General features: G+C 40.4%; 1 long non-coding RNA gene across 1 annotated transcript in view; it reads left to right on the forward strand.

The window, feature by feature from the left end:
* The window catches only part of LOC146830647 (uncharacterized), a 42,386-nt gene extending 26,328 nt beyond the window's left edge, over positions 1-16,058 (forward strand). Inside the window, exon 3 of the long non-coding RNA XR_014961181.1 lies at positions 14,158-16,058. This is a non-coding gene — a long non-coding RNA (uncharacterized LOC146830647). The remainder of the gene's footprint in view (positions 1-14,157) is intronic.
* Positions 16,059-21,847: the final 5,789 nt, after the last annotated feature.

The raw sequence follows: 21,847 nt of genomic DNA on the forward strand, positions 1-21,847 counted from the left end.
CTGCTTACAAACAATCCAATAGGTGGAATACATATTTCAATAAACCCGTTCACTGTTCTGAAACAAGCTCCAACAAGCTCGGGCTCGCTTTTACAATGGCTTTTATTGTGGCTAGAGGTGACGCGTTTCGACGCTCTCCGTGGCCTGTTTCCCAATGAATGCATGCTGCAATTTTGGTCTTTTTATATCACCGAGATAAAAGTGACAGTGCAACTAATTTTGGACAAACATGTGGTACAATGTAACATTCCTCCTTCAATCATTTGGTAAGATCAACCTGCCCACTCTTACATGCAATATTGTCTGGCAATCAGATTAAACCAAATGAAATAAAGTGGAATGAATTGCAAAATTAAAAAGTTTAAATAAAACAATCAATTCAAGTGAAGTACATTATAATTGATGACTATTTTCACACTTAGCAGCATATTGTCCCATTCTGAACTTTTGTACACAACGCATTACTGCATCCAACTTAATCTGTAACAGCCCCTGTGCCGGCCAGTATTTTATCGCACTGAGTTACACATTGTGTGATCTTGCCTAAAGTGCATATATTCATATAGCAAAGTGCAAAATTACGCAAAGTTCATTTGAACATAACTTAACCTATGTACAATTCATATACACTAAGATAATTAGGGGCAAGTGCCCATTTCTCTAAAAGGCAAAATGCAAAGTTCAATTTGGCATGTTTGCATCCAATTCTGTCTTTAACAGCCCACTGTGCTGGCCAGTATTTTACTGCACATGGTTACACAATGTGTAATCTGCTAAATGTTATTGTGCAAAACTGCCTAAAGTGCATATGTTCAAATAGCAATGTGCAAAATTACTCAAAGTTCATTTGAACATAACATGACCTTTGTATGATGCATATACACTAGGATAATTAGGGGCAAGTGCCCATTTATCTAAAGTGCAATTTGGCATGCAGTGTACACTGCAACGTGCAAAATCAAAATAAAGAATCCTACCTATAGTCTTTCATTGTTATTTAAAATTAGCTGCTATAAGGACTTACAAATTAATAATTATATAAAGTGCTCAGTATCCTAAAACTAACACCAATAATAGTATTACTAATCCAAAACTCATTTTAATCTCATTCCATATGGTTCTTCAGACTGTCTCCAATTTTAAGAGTTATTTTTTTTATCATATTACATTTTTCTCATAAATGAATATAAAGATCCTCTTCTATATTCAATCATGCTGGAACTTTAGTATAGAATCTAAGAATATGTTTAGATTCCAATTGCCTCAAGCAGCGTTCCGTATTGCCTCCTATTATTCTGTTTGGCACTTGATCTAATGCAAAGTAGGTGAGGTCCTCTATCCTACTTCCATGTACTTCTTCAAAGTGCCTTGCTACAGGATATGCCTGGTCTTTGTTTATGATTGCCCGGACATGCCGGGATATTCGCAGATAAACCTTTAGAATTGTACTTCCTATATATAGTTTTGGACAGGTACATCTCAACACATTCACTTTTGAAATGCAGTATTTGCCTGATCTTCCAATACCCCTCTGAGAGTGTTCACCCCGTGTTTACAAGCCCTGCATTTGTGGCATTTCTTTTAGCCCCTGGTGCCCATAAGCCATGTGCATCCCTGTTGCATTTCCGGACTGCTGACCACAAGATCATCCCTCATTGACCTTGCTCTATGAAGGGCCTGCAGTGGACCTTCAAACCTATAGTAGGATCACTACACCTATAGGTGAAATATACATACACAACAATACAGTGCAAGATAATATTGTGGAGTCAATATTTGTGAAGGATAATATTAAAAACCTGATATTGTGACTCCCTAGCAGGTAAAAAAGAAAAAAAATCTGTTAGTGGTAAGAAAGTGTGGTAACTCTAGATTGGTTGGAAAAGTCATCATACAGTTGACTAGGAAAATGCTTAGGGCCCGATTCCGAGTCAAGCAAAGTGTTTTCTCTATGAGAAGATGTCCCTGCTCAATTCTGAGTTCACTGAGTGTGGACTTCCACAAAGTACTCACCCAGTGGGCGTGCCCCTACTGAGGTAATTCAGTTTTAACTCCATTCTATATTTTGTCGCCATTTTGTTGCCCTCACTCAGGCAGCTTGGTAAACTGAGTGTTTTTGCCCTTTGTACTGCCAAGTGTCAAATAACCTTCCCATCCTTGTTGTGAAGCCAATTCCAGGAACTAGCCAGACTGACTAAATCCCTGCCTATTCTGACTAATCCTTGTCCCAACTATTTGTTGGCCTTCAGTATTCTTTCTCCGCATTATCCTATTTCGCAAGTTGTCCTTTGAAGCACACAAACATGTCCTGCCGTTACTGATTGACCTATAGGTGCTGTCATTGATGACTTATGGGGTTGGGCAAAAACACGACTCAAGGGGGACGTCTGGTTACATGATGCCTTGTTTTGAATGTTTTCCTATTGGCTAATATTTGGCAGATCTTGTATGTCCATATTGGCATTTTGCATGCTTGCATGAGCCAGGACTGCCCCTTTCTTTTATGCTGAGTATGTAACCCTCACATACATAAGGCCCCAGTGTTCTGCTCTCTTTGGACTGCCTCATTCAGTTGCTGCGGCTTCTGGGTGACGCAGTCACACTCATTTTGAGTTTAATAAAGATGTTCTTTTATATTTCAGTTTCTGTACCAACTTCTTTTTTTTGTTAGTTTAACCCTGAGAAGGAGTTTTGAATTTCTTCAAATTGGTGCCCTCTGTGAGGCTCATCAGGAGTGGCTATCTGAGGGAGCAATCTTGTCAGGAGACTGAAATCTACTGAGGAGGACAGGACAGGACTCTACTAAGGAGGTACTCTGTGCACTGAGATTCTAGGGATTCTTTGTCTCTGCAGCCCAGTATATTTCTGATCTTCCTGATTTTGATCCTCCACATGATATCACTCCTGACTGAGAACTTTTTTTTTGGCGTGAGTATTCTAAAAAAGACCGTTAGTTCATTCAGAACTTGGCAGTTAGAATTTGGACAACCTTTTTTATTGGTAAGAGTCGTTATGAATTTGTGTTGGCCAACTTTGGATTTGTATTGGATTGATATGCAAATTGCAATTTGTGTAGGCAGGTCATGAGGAGATTTTTCTCTATTTTGTATAAAATTTGAACGGTGAAACGTACGGAGAGTACCTTAAGCACTACTTTGATTATAAATACTTGCATATTCTGCAGTATTTTTTTGGCATGCCTGTTTCAAGCTCACATCGAAGAATGTGTTGCTTTTTTGTTTTTGAAGGTACCATAGTGAGATGTGAATTAAATTAGCCGGCTCCCATGAGGGAATACCTAAATAGGTTTAGGTATAAAAACATATTTCTTCCTTGGTGATTCTGTATCCCCAGGGAATTAAAATATGGACATAATACATACAAGGATCCTTTGTTCTGTGCAATCTTATGAATGGAGTGTATTTTGGCTTTTTGGACATATAGCAGTCTGTTGGGCTGGTTTTTTTGCAGTCTTTTGGAACACTATTAAGAAGCGTTTCTTGTAAATATGACTTGCAACTAGTATTTACAAATGGTTTGGTTTAAGTACAGTCTGTGGGCTGTCCTTTGGTTCTGTCCTAAGTGTTGATCTGTTGGTTAAATGTGTGTTTCTGTGGGTTAAATATATGTGTCCTGAGTGTTTGACCCCTTTCTGTTTATGTCTGAAATGAGCTCAATGTGTGTTTGTGGTTTTTCTTGATATTTTCAGTCTGTTAAGCAAAATGTCAGTTAATTAATATTAAGTAGAAATTAATTAAAAATCTAAGCAACTATGCACATGTACAAACTGTTAAATACTTAAAAAAATAAAATTAAAATGTCCATTCACTAGGAATACAATGGCCTCAAAAACGAAACTGTGTGTTTTGTAGAAAAATAAACTTATAGTATTTTTTACTTACATACATTGTATTAGATATTTACAAAGCAAATACTTCAGCTGAAGTAAATTTTTGCTGAACTCAAACGCAACACGCATTGATATGTCTTAGTTTGAAAAAGACTGCCACCGTGCTCATGTTACAACACTGAGAGACAAGCTTTTATTGTCGCTAAGCAAGCAGCTCTAATAGACCGGAATGTTTACTCAGCCAGGACTTCGCCCTCAATTGAACACGGGCGAATCTTTGCATTTCAAAATGTTGTTTTAAAAAGGTTCCAAAACTAAGGTTCATTATTTTGTATTACAGGAAGACATTTCAATTAAGGGTTTCCTCTCTTTAAGCATTTTTATAAGAATATTTTTGGTTCTAATTGTTCTGTTAAAAAAAAAAAAAAGTGGCGAAGAAAAATTTTGTTGTCATGTTTTAAGTTAAGCTTCTGTGATAAGGCTTATAAATGAATGCATCTATAATGATAGGCAAGGGATGCAGCTTGCTTTTATATGTGAAATTATCAAAAATGATTGGGTTTATCAAAAATAATTATTAATTATGAAAAATAATTATTAAAAATAAGTGCTTCTAAATTCATTTTTATACTATTTATAAACCTTAATACTCATACTGTGACCTCCTAGCATTATAATTTAATTTAAGTTGTGTTGTACTGCATAATGAGGACATTTGTATATGGAATTTCACTTGGCGCAGGCTTAAAAAAACTCATTTTTCTAAAGGATTTGCAAGAGATATCTCTAATGTCCAATATCTGCAATCTGTAAAGAACATTCTTTTTTTTTTATATATTTTTTTATTTCCATGACAGTTCCAATGATATACACGTACATATCTTAGCCATGAAAAGTCAAATTAAAAATCAGAATACATAAATCAATTAAAAAGAAAAGAAGAAAAAGAACCTAATCTCAAATACTGCGGTGTACATCCGCCTCCAAAACATTTGTAAGCGCTCCCCAGATTTACAATCCAATACGTTTCTTCCGAGCGCCCTTAAGCGCATACAAATTCGATTCAATTTCGTAAATACGATACAGCTTGGCTCTCCAGAATTCAAAAGTCGGGGGCTCAGGTGATAGCCATCCCGTAGCGATACATAAATGAGCAACAGTCATTGCAAGGAATAAGAAGTACCTATGTTCTTTTAAAACAGAATGACTATATGTTTTTTGACAAATTCCCAATAACATAAGTGTAGAGGAGATCTTAAAAGGGCATAACAATACCAGTGACATAAATATTTCAACATTATTCAAAAAATGCGACAATTTTGTACAATTGAAAAAAATATGCAACATATCAGCTTCCGGATCCCCACATCGAAAACATTTCCCATTATGTTTATCTCCCCAGGTTGCCATACGTTTAGGAGTATAGTATAGCCTGAAGACCGTCTTATAAACTTGTGCTTTTAAATTAGCGGCCAAGCAAATCTTTTTAGCAAAAGATAAAGATTCCAAAATATCGATTTGGGGATCTCCTAGCTGATTTATCCAATACTGATTATATTTTTGAATATCATCATATCTATATTCCATCAAAATTGAATAGAGTGGGCCAATCCTTTTTTGAAGACGGATCCCCTCTATTAAATTATTAGGGAGAGTCTCTATCTGATTTTTCAGGCAAAAATCACGAACTTGAAGATATTTAAAAAACGACGCCTGTGGCAGCTGATATTTGTCTACCAATTCTGCATATGTTACCAACTTTGCTTTATTATCATATAGATCACCAATTTTGGAGATCCCTTTTCTAATCCATAACTTTGCATTATTGTCCCAAAAAACGGAAGGGAGTATTTTATCAGCTTCAAAAGGGGTATAATATGTAATTTTACCCAATTTAATCATTTTCTTGACGTTTCTCCATACTTTGAATGCTGAGGCCAATACCTTAAATCGGGTATGCTTGTAATAATTGCCCTCAAGTTCCTTTAATAAACATCCTTTTGCCTGTTCTCCCAATAGTAGAAAAAAAATTAGATGGGGCATCCGCTTCATTTTTTGGAGGCTCCCCTGTCAATATATAGCTCATTTTTTGTAAAAAACATATATAATAATAACTTAAAAAGTCAGGCAGGCCACGACCTCCTCTTTCTTCCGGTAGCGTCAACCATTTCATAGCTCTTCGAACTTTACCCGGAGCCCAAAAAAATTTCCCACAGATATCTTGTAATTGCTGTATATGTTTGAATGAAAATTCCAATGGGATACTTCGAAATAAATATAGAATCTTGGCAAGGATAATCATCTTAATGATATTCCCCCTTCCCCTTCCTATTATTGATAGTTGAAGTCTGCTCCATCTATCTAATGAGTGCTTAATTTGAAATATAATCTCCTTCCAATTACTATCAATGATCTCTTGCATTTGGGTTTTAATTTTAATACCTAAATAAATAACCTCCTCTGTAACCCGAAAATCATTAAATTGTATATTCTTTGTGCACAAAACTTGGGTTTTTGCAGAATTTAATTTATACCCAGACATAGCTCCAAAATCTTTAGCTAATAATTCAATCTCCCCTATTGCCTCCCTAGGATCAATTGTCACTATGGCTATGTCGTCCGCATATGCAAATACTGTATATGAAATACCTGTAACAAAAAAAGGTTTAACATGAGGAGAGTTCTGTAAACTAATAATAAAAGGATGAATATATAATGCAAAAAGCAGAGGAGAACAGGGACACCCTTGTCGTGTGCCTCTGGTTATATTAATCTTTTCAGATTTTAGACCCATAGCAGCAATCCTGGCATTTGGAGCATGATATAAAACCTGGATTGCCGTTAATAAAGCTTTTCCAAAACCCATCCTTCTCATCACTTCCCATAGATAGACCCACTCTACGCGGTCAAAAGCTTTTTCTGCATCAAGCAGTATCAATGCTAAGTCCCTCTTTTCCGCGTCTGCGAAATCAAATAAAGTAATAACTTTGTTAATATGAGAGACCGTACCTCTTTTTGGTATGAAACCATGCTGATTTGTTGTTACTAATGAAGATATAACCTTAGATAAACGATTCGCAATCATTTTGGAGTATAGCTTACTATCGCAATTAAGCAAGGATATTGGCCGGTAGGATCCAGGTAACTCCGGGGGCTTCCCTTTTTTACTGAATACAACAATAGAGGCGTCATTCCATGTATTTGGAGCTGTTCCAGTTTGTGCCATCCTGAACGTTTCTAACATCACATTCTTCAATGGTTCAAAGAAACATTTGTAAACTTCCCCAGGAATAAAATCAGGACCAGCTGCTTTTCCATTCGGTATATTTCTGACAGCACTCTTTAGTTCATCCATAGTAAAAGGACTATCCAAAACATCTGCCTCGATATCAGTTAATTGATTTAATATAGCGGCGTCCGGTATCTGAACTGTGATAGAATTTGATTGCTGAGTGTAAAGTTCCGAGTAAAATTGATGAAATATTTCTAAAATTGTTGACGGAGCTTCCCGGACCACCCCAGATTGATCCTGTAATTTCGGATTCAATCGAGAAGTCGCAAGATGGCGCCTGCGCGAGCGTTTGTGTCGGCTGCTTGAGCTGATCCTCCTCTGACCCACAGCTCTATGATATGCTGCTCTGTGCTACCTGACTTTGAGAACGGACGTTTTTGAATGGATTTTGGAGAAAATTAGCCCCCTCGCCTTACCTTTTGATCCCGACACGCCGAAACGCTGACACCGACGTTGACGACACCGACGTTGACGCTGATGCTGGATGTAGTGGCCGCGCTGCTGAAACTGCGGAGAGCTTGGTGGGCGGTAACCTTCACAGGTGCTGCGACTCGGCTACGCGGCGAGCACTTTGCCAGTACTGATTCTGACCGGCCGAAGAGAGCAGCAATGGCCCCGAAGCATTTACGGAAAACTCGTGGTCAAGAAGTAAAGACCGGGCATTCTATCGCTGCAACTAAAGAAGGTGAGAGGGATACTGTTGCAAACCCTAAAGCTGGGGCTTCTGCCGGGAAAGCTAAACAAACCATAGTGACTTTGTTCTCTACTGCAGAGCAAAAACGTCAAGGTATGATGACCAATGAGCTCCAACCAGATAACGCTTTTATAACACCACGGTCTGATGCTTTGGCTGCAGTTAACTTATTAAATGAGAAGGGAACAGGAGATGACAATGTATCAAAAACGCTGTCTCATATCGAACTAAAGGAAAAGGAAGGCAGCCGGTTAATATCTTTTGAGGCAGAAATGGTGAATGAAAGCTTGATCCCTGAAAAGTCCGCTATGGCTATATTTTCGGAGTTCGAGTCTGGGGATATTTATTCAGTCTCAGAGAATTCTGCCCCTTCATGTGAAGAGTTGGCTGCGCAATATTGGAAACAAATGCTCATTGAGGGTGAGTGCGATTCATATGAAGATGAGGTGAATGTCAGCGGTGAGCTTGGGGAGGAGGATACCCCGGCCACTGTAAGAGGTCGAGGAGATACATCTAAGGTAGAGATTGGCTCTCAAGATGATCAAGTGGGGGATATTACTCTTGCTACAATATATCAGACTATCTTGAGTCACATGGACAAGACGGCATTAGAGAGCCAAAAAATTTAAAACTCTTGTCGGAAGCTACAGGGATCGATCAGAAGGTTGGTTAAAGCACAGTCGGATTTTGGAGAACGATTTACAGAAGCTGAAACCAGAATTTCCAATATTGAGGATGAACTGATTAAACAAAAAACGGCCACCGAGACTTTGAGTAGCAATAAAGAGGATGTACTTTGGCGACTGGCCGATATGGAAAATCGCTCTCGACGCAACAATTTAAGAATAATGCAGATTCCTGAAGGCAACGAAGGACAAGATCCACGGAAATTTGTAGTGGACCTTTTTCAGAAAGCGTTTCCAAGTTTGAGTAAATGGGATTGGGACCGGGAAATTGAAAGGGCTCATAGATTCCCGTTTAATACTCAATCTCGTTTTGGACAGAATTTAACTGGATCTAGACCTAGACCAATTCTTATAGCTTTCAACAGTTTTCGTGCCAGAGAAGATGTCTATTTGCAAACACGCCCAAATAGTCAATCTGTGGCTGAAGGATTCCCTTTTTTTACCGTACCTGATTATTCTAAACATACAATGGATATTCGCTGGCAGTTGCGACAACTGGTGGATCAATTTAAAAAAAAGGGCGCTCAGGCGTATATTATGAATCCTGCAAAACTTAAAGTGATATATAAAGAAAAATCGAGATTTTTCACTAGCGTTGCGTCTGCTAAGGAGTACTTACAACTTCTGAAGGATTCTTAAATGGAGTTTTTTTTTCTCAATGTCCACATAAAACATCTGTATATTAGTCAGCGGATGCTGAGCTTAGCTACAGGATTATTGATATGTGCTAGCTTACCTCTATTATATTATTATTTATCTTTTCTGTTCATCCTTTGTTCAGGCTTGAGGACTGAAGGTCAATGATTAAGATAGACTCAGGTTCTGCATGGCAGGGAGGGGTTTCTTCTATATTTTTTAATCTTTTTTTTTAGATAGAGCTGTGGGAGCCGACAGAGGGGGTCGATGCTCATCTCCATCTATAGGACTGTGTCCTAAAGCCTTGATTAAGGGAGGGGGGAAGGGGTTTTTGGGGGGTGGGGGTGGGGATACGAGGTTGGGGAGGTGTAAGAGGTGCTGGGGAAGGTGGTGGGTTAGGGGTAGGGCTGGGAGTAAAGGAAGAAACTCCATGGTGTTCCAAGTGACAGAAATGAAAAGGATATTTTTGTCTGGTGTACTTATGTTATTAAGAATTCAATTTTGTTGAATTACCATTTAGGAAGTGCTAATATTGATCTGAAGATCTTGATTTTGAGATTAATTTTCTATGTCTCGCAGCATTAACATTTGTTCTTTCAATGTATCTGGGCTTAATTGCGGCAATAAAAGACGGAGAATAGCTGCGGAAATTCGTTTTATCCAACCAGATATTTTATGTCTGCAAGAAACACATTTGTCTTGGGATAATAGGTCACTTGTAGCAGACTTGGGTTATACGTTGAATGTCGCTTCCCAACAAACTAATAACACCAGAGGGGTTATGATTCTTTCCAGACCCGGATATTGTATAGCGGGCCGTAAATTAGCTGATAAATGGGGTAGATGGGCTATATCAGAGTTCATAGTACGAGGTAGGGTTCTCACAATCTGCTCAATATATGGATCCAACGCGGATGAGGCTGAAGTCCTGGAATCATTAAATATAGAGCTTGCTAATTGGAGAGTTCCGTTAATCTTATGTGGAGACTTGAATATTAACTTGAATACTATGGAACTAATGGCAGGTTTAGAACATTATTAGGGACGGAAACCATGAGTCTTTAAGGCCCTATATAATCTAGTTAATGATCATGGCCTGGTTGATATTTGGAGTTAAAATTACCCTACCCTTCCAGGATATACCTACTACTCTGCACCACATAAGAAACTTGTCCGGCTAGACTATTTTTTTACGTCTTTAACCATTCACAGCCAGATAAGGATACAGACTTTCCCTAGAGTCACATCGGATCATTCTCCTATTTTAATTGAATGCTCAATTTTAAAGGCGATAAGTACTTCAAGAAGTTTTTCATTTGATAGGAAGCTCTGTCTTGATGAACAATATAGAATTCACATGACGGAGTGGCTGACAGAGTTCTTTAATATTAATTTAGGTACGGCCAATATTGTAATAGTTTGGGACACATTTAAGGCCTGCTTTAGAGGAGAAGCGATAAAATTCGGTTTATACCATCAAAATAAATTACGGTCTCAAATGGGGGAGCTTTATGAGCAATTAAAGGTAGCGGAAGTAGGGCTCGCTAAAGCATTAACAAAAAAGGATAACTCAATGCAGATATCTGTAATGGAAGCAAAAATTGCACATTGTAAGGCGACTATAACAGGGTTGTGGGCTGAAGAGATTGCTCGGAAATATCTTGTAAATAGAAGACATATTTACGAATATGGAGAATCTATTGGCCGTTCTCTGGCATTAAGATTGTAAAGAACATTCTGAGGATGATTAATATGTAGCACAATTATAGGATATTTATTTTCAAGTGCCCCAAATATCAAAGTCGAAATTGGGTAAAATAGACTATTTAACAGCATTCTTGCCCTTTACAATAGCTTTAAAGTGCCTTAGGCTTCAGTAAATGCATATATTTAGGTATAATACAAATTTGCAGGTTGTTCCCATTTGAGGTTGCCTTTAATGTCTCAGTGAGCCAATGTGCCCAGTGCAGAGGTTTGGGTTTAATATCAAGATTGAAGGTTCTAACTCTAGCTATACCTACTGAGACGTTCATCCTTTTAAGGTTGATGAACTAAGTACCGTTGCATAGGGTAGTAACAAACAATTGTTCTAAAGCTAGTATGTTATGTTATTATGTTTTGTGAGTTGTTCACAGTAAATGTTTTAATAATTTAAGAATAGAAATAAATTGAAGCCCCTAAAAGAAGTAATATATATAACATGTGTTTTTAAAAAGGGTCAGTTATTGCAGGTTAGGAAGAGTTAGGAATTTTTTTTTTGTCTGTGACAAGCTTCAGGGTGAGGAGAGAGACAGGGCTGAGGAGCACAGAACGCGAGGCAGATTTTGACCTTGAGGTCAGTAAGGTGGGAGTTAGGAGTGAGTGTAAACAGATGGAGAAACCATTGCTTGGAAATGCTTCTCTGACAAGAAGACATTAATGCTTGCACACTATAGGAACCTTGAAAAGTGGCGGGGACCAGGAATGCTGGCAGAGGCTGGATAGCAGCCCAGAAAGTTCTGCTGAGGTGTTATTCTTAGCTCTTGGAGGACTGTGCAAGGTCGAGAAGTGCATTCCTGCATGGCCTCGCTCAAATCAGGGCCTCAAAGGGGGTGATACATTCATATTTTTGCTTTTGAAAATACTGTCCATGTAGTTGCCTTAATTTAAGATGGTTGGTTACAATTGATATTTTGTGTGTTATGTAAAGTATCAGCAGTAGGTTGAAACAAGATGATTTTTTTTTGTATGACTTCTTTAAAAACAAAACAAAATATTTGTGTGTTTTCCATGTCTTTGCATTTTGTCCTTCTATGAATTGTTCCTACTGGTCCTGTGTGTCAGAAGCGACACAGTAAGTTATATTTGACAGCCGGTCACCACTAACTGGTGACCAGCTGTCAAACGGAGGGTTAGGAAAGTAAAAAAGTGTAATTTTCATTTTAAGCCTGACAAATTAAGCAGGCCCGAATATTGGGTTATGGGCTGCAGGTTCATAGTGCATAAAGTACATGACATGGTGTTATGAGGAACTGGAACATTAGCTGAGATTACCGTATATGGTGTAGGGGCCAGCGGTAGAGTTAAAATTTGTGTGCTATTTCGACTTTTGTGTATCACCCATACTCTTGGTATTGTGTCACAAACTTGACTATCACCCGAGTAATTTTTCATTCTTCCTATAGATTTTTCTTTTGCCGCTTCTCCCCTGATTGATGTTGCATTGTGCCTAGTTATTGGGGATTTTAGCTATGTCCTAGTCTGATTTCTCTTTTTCGAATTCCTTTCACCAGTCAGCCCTTTTATTATTATTGGTGTATTGTTCAGGTTCACATTTCCAGGCTGTAGTAATGTACCAGGGACCCCCATATTATGTATAATTACCTTTTTGTATGACCAGACTGGTTTTTAAGAATTTTCTTTAGGCCTACTTCAATGTTTTCCAGTCTGACTGTCAGGGTAGTGATGGACTGGTTAACTGACTCAATACTATAGTAAGACAAGTTTTCCACCTCAATAGGAAATACCTTACATTTATTTTTTTGAACATGACAAAATTTCAATGACTATTTTAATTTGGTTTTTTACCCTTTTGTTCCTGCTTCTTTAATTTTCGGTGGGATCAGATGTGTTCTAAATCATGGAAATACCAGGACTCTCCAGTTCTTGTCTTTTGTTTCCACATTTGATTATTAGCCTGTGTATTGCATAGTGCACCTGATGCACAGTTATTAAAGGGAGGTATCTACATGTAGTAACAACAAGAAAACGTGGGAGAAGGTCCAAGGGAGAGATTTTAAAGACCAGCAGGTTGTGAATCCCCTTAACCGAATCACTGTAACACTGGACAACCTGGGTCTAGTGCTGAGTCAACAAAGATAAACAAAAGGCATATCTACTAGTTCCGACATCTCTAGTTAGAGAAGAACCCTTTAGGGAACAGAACCCATCAATCACCGAGGAGTCAGTGTGTTGTCATCATCTGGGTCTGTTTCTCTTGATACACCGCACCAGGTCTAGATGGAACGACCTGATCGCGAGTAAAGAGAGGTGGCATACAAGGGTTGTAATCAGATCTCCACCAGATATGACGAAAAGGTGAATTCTCCTTCGCGTGAGAGGGGTTCAAAAAAGTGCAGCACTAAATCAAAAAAGTGTAAATAAAAAAATAAAAAAAAATGGCTAGAGAAACTCAAAAGTACTTTAATCAATAGAGTACCTCTGCCAAAATTAAAAAGCAAAATGGCAATTTAGCATAAATACATCGTCATTATGCTCATTGTCCATAGTATCTGGTCGACATGTTTCTGCCCACTGGGATCTAAATAGTATCAAGGGCATTCATCAGGACCTCAATTTTGCTGCTACTATGAAAAAGTGAAAGTGTAAAAATATTTATTGTATTACAGACATTCCTACCACCGGTTGAACTCCGTGGATATCAAAACCGGGTACCCTACAATTCTGGGTGATACCCTCACCTCAACCTGGTTTCTACTCAGGGAAGGGGGCCCCGCTCTCTCCGTCGGTACCCCAGGGCGGTCTATGAGTAAAGACCGTAGTAGATATGCCTTTTGTTTATCTTTGTTGACTCAGCACTAGACCCAGGTTGTCCAGTGTTACAGGTATCTACATGTCCCTGATAATCTGTATCATGTGATTTCTCTTTTGAGGTGTTCTAGATAAGGAATTTAGGAACACCTAGACTTAATCAATGAAAAAAAGAATAAAAAAAAATAAAAAATGTTTACCCCATTAGGCAATGCCACCATGTGATAGAATTCCCATGTAATTATCTACCCTCAGATGGCAGAGGATAATGAAGGGTACCCAAATTGAAGAGACTAGAAGTACTGCCTTTGAGAATGACAGTGTATTCTAGACCAGAGTTGTCCTATGGCGTATGGTCACTCCCTTGCAGATTGTAGGCCACCTGCTTGCAGTCCCATTGTTAAATACAATGAACTTTATACTAAACTGAGGGAAACTAACAACTGTGTCACATTTCCTACGTCACTAGATTCTGCGGGAATTAAGTCATAATAACCTGCAGAACACTGATTTAAGCCTAATTCCCATCAGTGACAGCTACAGATGAAAGACGGACGTCTTGGCCCTACAGTCCCAGCACCCAGAAAGTAGCAAGGCTGGACAGCGATCACCAGCGCGCCATCAATGGTATCACCAAAGCATCGTACTTGCTCCATCAGACGGCGTTGGACATCACAAAACCAGAGTTTCAGTGTAAAAGAGCGAAAAAAAAGGATCCCTGTTGTTAATGGCAGAGCTGGTTTGAGGCTTCAGTTTTCTACCTGTCATGTGCTGGTAACCTCTGACAGTGTGCAGTCCCTTGAGCCCCTTGGCCTGAGTTTTGGCCACCCCCCCCTCTCTTTTCTTTGCTCCAACGGAAGGGCAGTACACCGGAGGATCTAAGGAACTACATGATGAAAGGAAAATTAAATGAAAGAGCAGCCCAAACATCCTCTGACACTGAATAGCGAGTGTTGGAGCCTGAAAGTGTTGCTGAGCGTGAAAGTCTGTTGCTCTTTCCGATTAATAGTACTTGGGTCTGCACGAGATGATCTGTGCCCATGACCCACGAAGAGCACAATATCTGTAGTGCCTGCCGCAGAGGAAATATATTGGTGCACTGCCTTGAGACATTGAGACTTTCGAGTAAGCTGTGAGTGTTTGCCAGGAGGGCACTCCAACGGATACTGAGAAGCACTATTTTCATGGAAGGCCTGAATGAAGGGGCCCAATGCGGAAGAAAACAACAGAAGCAGATTTGATGGACGATAGAAGCCTACCAGAGAGGCTTAGAACGGACTTTGGCATAGTTACGGTTGCACAAGCGGTTCCCGTGCAATTGCATAGAATGGGTGTTAGGAGACTGATTCTTATTGTTTTGCTGGCATTGTTTTAGAGTAGTATTCTGTTTAGTTAAAGCAGAATGAGGTCTATCCTCTGTTGAAGAGTATCCCCATTTCACCTGAGAGCATTGATAAGGATCGCCACTGTTTCACCTGAGTATACAATAGTCACTGAAATGCATAAGAGCCCTGAAAAGGTTCGCTAAATAATTTTAGGATTTGCTTTTGCCTAGGGTTGTGAAAAAATGATAATCCTGTTTGTAATAATGGTCATTACTTTCTTCTGCTATCTGAATGTTAATTATGACTCGATGCTTTGTTCTCTTTGTATCCCTGTTGATAGCTTACATATACCTGCTTAAATGAAATGTGTAGAATGGAAAATGCTCACCTAGCAATGAATTAGGATTTGCCTGAGTAATGGCAAAAGGAGGGTCTGAGGTAATTCAGTTTTAACTCCATTCTGTAGTCTGTCGCCATTTTGTTGCCTTCACTCAGGCAGCTTGGTAAACCAAGTGTTTTTGCCCTTTGTACTGCCACGTGTCAAATAACCTTCCCTTCCTTGTTGTGAAGCCAATTCCAGGAACTAGCCAGACTGACTAAATCCCTGCCTATACTGACTAATCCTTGTCCCAACTATTTGTTGGCCTTCAGTATTCTTTCGCCGCAATATCCTATTTTGCAAGTTGTCCTTTGAAGCACACAAACATGTCCTGCCGTTACTGATTGACCTATAGGTGCTGTCATTGATTGACTTATGGGGTTGGGCAAAAACACGACTCAAGGGGGACGTTCTGGTTACATGATGCCTTGTTTTGAATGTTTTCCTATTGGCTAATATTTGGCAGATATTGTATGTCCATATTGGCATTTTGCATGCTTGCATGAGCCAGGACTGCCCCTTTCTTTTATGCTGAGTATGTAACCCTCACATATATAAGGCCCCAGTGTTCTGCTCTCTTTGGACTGCCTCATTCAGTTGCTGCGGCTTCTGGGTAACGTAGTCACACTCATTTTGAGTTTAATAAAGATGTTCTTTTATATTTCAGTTTCTGTGCCAACTTCTTTTTTTGTTAGTTTAACCCTGAGAAGGAGTTTTGAATTTCTTCACTACTTCTTCAATTTAATAGAATCCGTTCCCCTACTTTCTATTTCAAAGATGTGTCCCAGGATGGCAGAAATAGCCAAGGCTATAGATAAGGCTTGGCCTTTTGGGGACAGGCAGGGTGGGCAGAGAAGGAAAAGGACTGTCTCTTCCTTCTTGCCCAGAGAAGACAAGGACAGTGTTCACTTCTCCTGCTCCGATGCTGTCAGCTGCCTCCCCCTCTCTTTCTTCTTCTTATTCCCCCTCTTTCTGTCTCTGTTTCGCTCCTCTTCACTTGCTGAATTAAAAGCGTGAGTTCAAGAAACGGCTCTTACCCTCTCTTTCCTATCCTTTCTTTCATTCGTTCTCCTGTGAAATGTATCCAAAAGAGAAAGAAACAATTTTGCAGGAAATGTCGTCTTTTTCTTACATTTTTCTATTCCAAAGTGCATTCTCATGAAGGAGAGAAAGAAAGGTTCAAAGTATGAAAAAAACCTAAATAAAACACGATAGAGGGGTCATAAAGTGGCCATATTGGGTTTATTCACACATAAACACCTTATCCCCACTTTACAGAGTTTGCCAGTGAAGTGCTACTTCTGTTTTCTAGTAATTCTTTGAACAGCATTGCTTTCCCCGATGGAGAAGAGCACCATTCCTGGAGGTGCTGCAATTCTTGGTTGGTGGGTGGAGTGGAAAACTTTAAGGGCCCCATTAGGATGGCGGGCTGACTTCAGTCCGCCCGCCGCCCTAGCGGTGCTGGGACCAGCCGCCAGGGGTGCGGCGGTCTGCACCGCCAATTAGGATGCGACCGCCACCCTGGCGGTCGCATCCCGCATCTTTAACATTGTAGCGGGTGCTGCTGTAAACAGCACCCACCGCAATGCCATAGAGACATGTCGTGCATTGCCATGCACAACGTGACAGGCGCGGTGCCTGCCACCTTGAGCATGGCAATGTAGGGGGGTACCATAGGTACCCCCCATGTGCAGCCCCGCAGGAAAGGCCTGAACCGCCAGACATCATAATATGGATGGCGGTGCCTTCCAGGCACTGCCACCATATTATGCCCGAGTTCCACCCGGCCGGCAATCGTGACAATTGCTGACCGGCGGAAAAGCGGAGGACGGACTTTCCGTCCGCCGCGGTACCCCCCGCCATGGTAATATGGGGGGGCGGTAAATGTGGTTGTGATGGCGGGAGGTGGCGACAAGAAAGTTGTCCTTTTCTTGTCTTAATCATTTGGTGCCTGCTGCCTGTGTCACTTGACTGTAAATAGCTTAGCTGTTGGCCTTTCTGTATTCCTCCCAGACAGTGAGACAAAGGGGGATTATGTGTTGGCAGGATGGGCACCCTACCAGGATGGGTGAGACGGAGCTGTTCCCTGCCCCATTTACATTTCAAAAGTCTTCATCCAGCACATACACAAAGGAACAAGACTTTTGTCACCCCGGGCTACTGACTTCCCAGAACCAGATGTGGGGATAGTCAGATGTCACCCCAATTTAAAAGGCTGGCATCAGGTATAAATATTGGACCTCCTGAACTACTCTTCAGTACACTTCTGGACATGTGTAAGACTTCAGAAGGACTACCCTGTAATCCAGAGGAATGCCATGCTGCTTGTGGCCCTGTTATTCAGAGGATTGCCTTGCTACTTGAGGCCTGCGTTGCTGCTAGAAGGAGAGAGGACTATCTCCTGGTTTCAAGGAGATGGTCCTCTCTCTTTCAAGCAGCAAGGCAGGCCTCAAGTAGCAAGGCAATCCTCTGAAGACTAGAGCTGCAAGCAGAGTGACTTCAATGGCTAGTTGGGTGGCCTCTTGTGTGGGTTATAGGGACATTACAAGCTCCATTGGTCTTGAGCCCTGCACCTGGTTTCTGCTGGAGTGAGTCTTCACCCCTCAAGTGGTGCTCCCTCCATGTCCAGGACCATTGGAAATGGTGTTGCCTTACAGGTGCTGCCCCTGCCTAACCCTAAAAGTTGGGCCTTACAAAAATATTCACCAAAAAGTGGCAGAAGAACAAACAGAGAATGGGATCTACCTGCCAGCCGATCTGCACAAGGTGAATCGTTAGATGGCCTCACTTTTCTGAAGTTCGTGCTACATTCTTCTCCGTAGCAGTATATTCTGTTCGGCAGGACCTCCGAGTGACAGTATCCAGGCTTGTGGAGTCCTATTCTACTACAGCTTGCAGCTCTGTACTGCTGGAGGTTTTCAACTTCCAAAATGCTGTCTAAGTCCGAAGGTAAAAATCTTCACTGGGCTCGACGGTGACAGGCTCCCAATCGACGACGACGACCTCCTCGGCCCAGAAATACTGCTTCTCCCACACTTTTCCCACTTTCGTTGATGGCTTTTCCAAGACCTCAAGCAACACTACCCGGCTACGAAGACAACTCCTTGGAAACAGCCTATTGCCTTCTCACACTGAACTCTACCTTCTCCTTGACTTTTCCTGGAAATTTCTTTCAAGTCCGTAGGTAAGCCGAGACCGGGCTCAATTTACCTCGTGTATCCCAACCACACTGCATCACAGTCAGCCTTTTAACTTTTGACTATACTCTGATCTCGAGTGACCATATGCACGCGTTTGGTGCTTAGGTCTTTTAGGTGCTATTTTTCACCAAAAACCTTTAAAAATTCATAATGTTGGTTCTACTGACTGGATTTAATTGGTTTTTGTGTCATTTTATTTATTAACATTTTCTCTCTTTGTCTGAATTGGTGTGGGATTTTTCTATGCTCTGTTTTCACTTTATTACTGATTGAGTGCTACTTAAATACTTTACACAGTGCCTCTAAACCTGACTGCTGTGTGCTAAGCTACCAGAGGGTTAAGCACGGGTTAATTAATTGCCTTTTGTGGTTCACCCTGGCAAGGATTGTGGTTTTTGCTTGAGTAGGGTTTTCACAGCACTCAATCAAAAACACAATTTCTTACAGTGACTGTCTTACTAGGAGGCCCTTTGCAATTCACCACAGATATAAAAATAAATGACATAAACTGGAAGCTAATTTCACCCCACGGATAGACTTTTTTCAAGCAACTTCCATCAGGTGAGAGTGCCATTTATACTAAAGTTCGAACAGGTGTTCAACCAATGGCATGGTTTTATTTTCAACTCCACAATTGTGTAGTATGAATTTTATTTTTAAACCCTTACCCGAAAGACATTTCTTTTTCACGACAGCTTTCATCATTTCGACACAGTTCCAACACCAGCGTTTGATCAAAAGTTAGAAGATACTGCCCAAATCACATACTCTACCTGTGTCAGAAGTTGTATATATATATATGCAATGTATAATGTGAGAATCTTTTCATGCTGCACACAACTGTCCTTGCCCACTACATCAATTGGGGGTATTAATACTGCCTGTAGACTTGTATTACCTCAGTGTCAGGGCAGTACCCTACACCCATCAACAACTGAGGAGGGACCAGGTAACGATTGCACTGCACCATAGGCTCCACTACTGTTATACGTTTGATCCATTTCAGGTGGAAATAAAACTTTTTTATTGGAATATGTATATTATGCAGCAGACGGCGGAATAATAATAAATACATTGAAAATACATCAGCTGGAGATTCGCATAGTTCCAGTGCCCATGGTTAGTTATAAAAGTCAATTAGTACAAAAATAGTAAAATTGTGCTGATGATTGTGGGTATGTAGCTTTACTGCTTCTCACCCATTTCTATAAGATTGTGTTGCGCCCCAATCCATGGCACTGTAAAGAAACCTAACTACTGAAACAAGCACCATTCATCCTTTCCTAGGAGTGAAAATTTGACCCCTGTGATACATTTGCTTGCATCAGATTAAAAAAAATCTATGGGGCATATTATCAAGTCAGGCGATAAACTGATCGCCGCTTTAGCGGCAGAAAACTGCCGCTTAAACGGCGATAATGGGCTTGATAATATGCTCTATGGAATTTCAATTGAAGCCCATGTTACATATGAAGGACATCTAACCTGAGCTTCAATTGGAATTCCATAGAGCATATTATCAAGCCCATTATCGCTGTTTTAGCGGCAGTTTTCTGCCGCTAAAGCGGCGATAATTTTATCGCCTGGCTTGATAATATGCCCCTATATCCGCCCTCACAGGCATTTGACCTTGCATGATTGCAGATTTCCAGATTTTGGGATTTCACCAAGCCTGTTTTTTTTAAGTATGCCTGGGAACTTGTGACATAGGACCATGATCTGGTTTTTCCACATTCATAGTGGTAGATAGTGTACAATTTCCAATTCAGAAATGCCTTCCTATGTAAGGACCTTCATGTTTTTTTCCTCTTCCTGGTTTCCCTCCGTAGGAAAATATTTATCCCCATAGAGAAAGCCCTAAGCTTGCTACCACACCAATTTCCATTCCCAGTCACTCCCTGGATAGGGATTTACACCTGCCTTTGACAGAAGAAAATCTCCACACATGTTCAGGGTGGGAATGAGTCGGCATAAACTATTGAGAACATTCACAAGCAAGTACACTTGCTGTTATATACAAACGTTCATGGCATTCCTGCCCTGGAACAACACTCCCCATCACCACCTGGGAGTAGATTTGGTCACAGGAGAATCTTTGTGTGATTCAATCTTTTTGAGATCATAAACAATCTTTTGTGGATGGAAAACATGGATTTACATTAGTAAAAAAAAAAGACTAATTACACACATATGTTAACTATGTGTAAGCAAAGAGCTTTGAGATTGCGACTGTTTGCGCCTTCCATCCACTCTGATAGCATTTCACAGGCTTAATTTGAGCCGGTGGTTTCCAGGGCTCGGCTCCAGCACTTAATTCTCAACACCAGAGCTTGTGAGAGCTGCCACAAGGTGGTGCTGTCTGGCTAATTTGGAGAAGACTACAACAACATCCAATAAACATTAAAAATGACTATTACCTGCCGCCGAAGCCATTCTTATAGCTCTGGGGGCCTGAAATAGTCTGAATTGTCACCTTTGTAGGAGTGTGATGGTGAGTAGTTGTGTTGTTACTATCATTGGCAGCAAGGGAGGGGCAATGTGTGGTACAAGCTGCAGTGTCCTCCTGACGAGAGCCCTGGCACTTACGTGTTTTTTTTTACAAATTAAGCACTGTTGGAAAGTGGATTATTAGTAGTGGCAGATATGGATTTAGCACTGGCAATAATACCACTGACACAATATAGGGCTCAGAATAGGTCTTAGAAAACGATTCCCATGCTCAACCCTTGGTAACGTGGCTGCAAGCAGGCAGGCTTAACTTCAAAGACAGGTATGTAACCAATTCAGTAAATGATTTAGACACAACACACAATAAAAATCCAACACCAAGTTATAAAAATAGGAAATATTTGTATCTTTAAACTGACACCAAAACAAAAAAATAATCCACTGTAGGGAACCAGAGATTTGATTTTTTAAATATTAGTCACTTTCTAGTGCTTAGAAACCAACAGTGCCATTTTTGGACATTTGGTTGCCTCCGACAGGGACACATTCACATTCATCAATTGTTTAAAGGATTTCTCACCAGACTTGTGCAGCCTCCTCCAGCAGGTTTGATCCTGTTAGGAACTCTTGAGTGGTGCAAAGTATCCAAAACACAATCCAAAGGTCTGGAATCTCCAAGAGGGTGCTTGAAAGTTTGGGACTTCAGTTCCCACAAACCACTTGGACAAAACCCTTTCAAGTTCACTGGTAGTACTCGAGGCTGAGGATTCTTTGTGGTGATGGTCTAGGTGAGTTCTGTTAACCTGT

The sequence above is a fragment of the Triturus cristatus genome, chromosome 5_1, assembly GCF_964204655.1.
Source record: "Triturus cristatus chromosome 5_1, aTriCri1.1, whole genome shotgun sequence".
Classification (NCBI taxonomy): domain Eukaryota; kingdom Metazoa; phylum Chordata; class Amphibia; order Caudata; family Salamandridae; genus Triturus; species Triturus cristatus.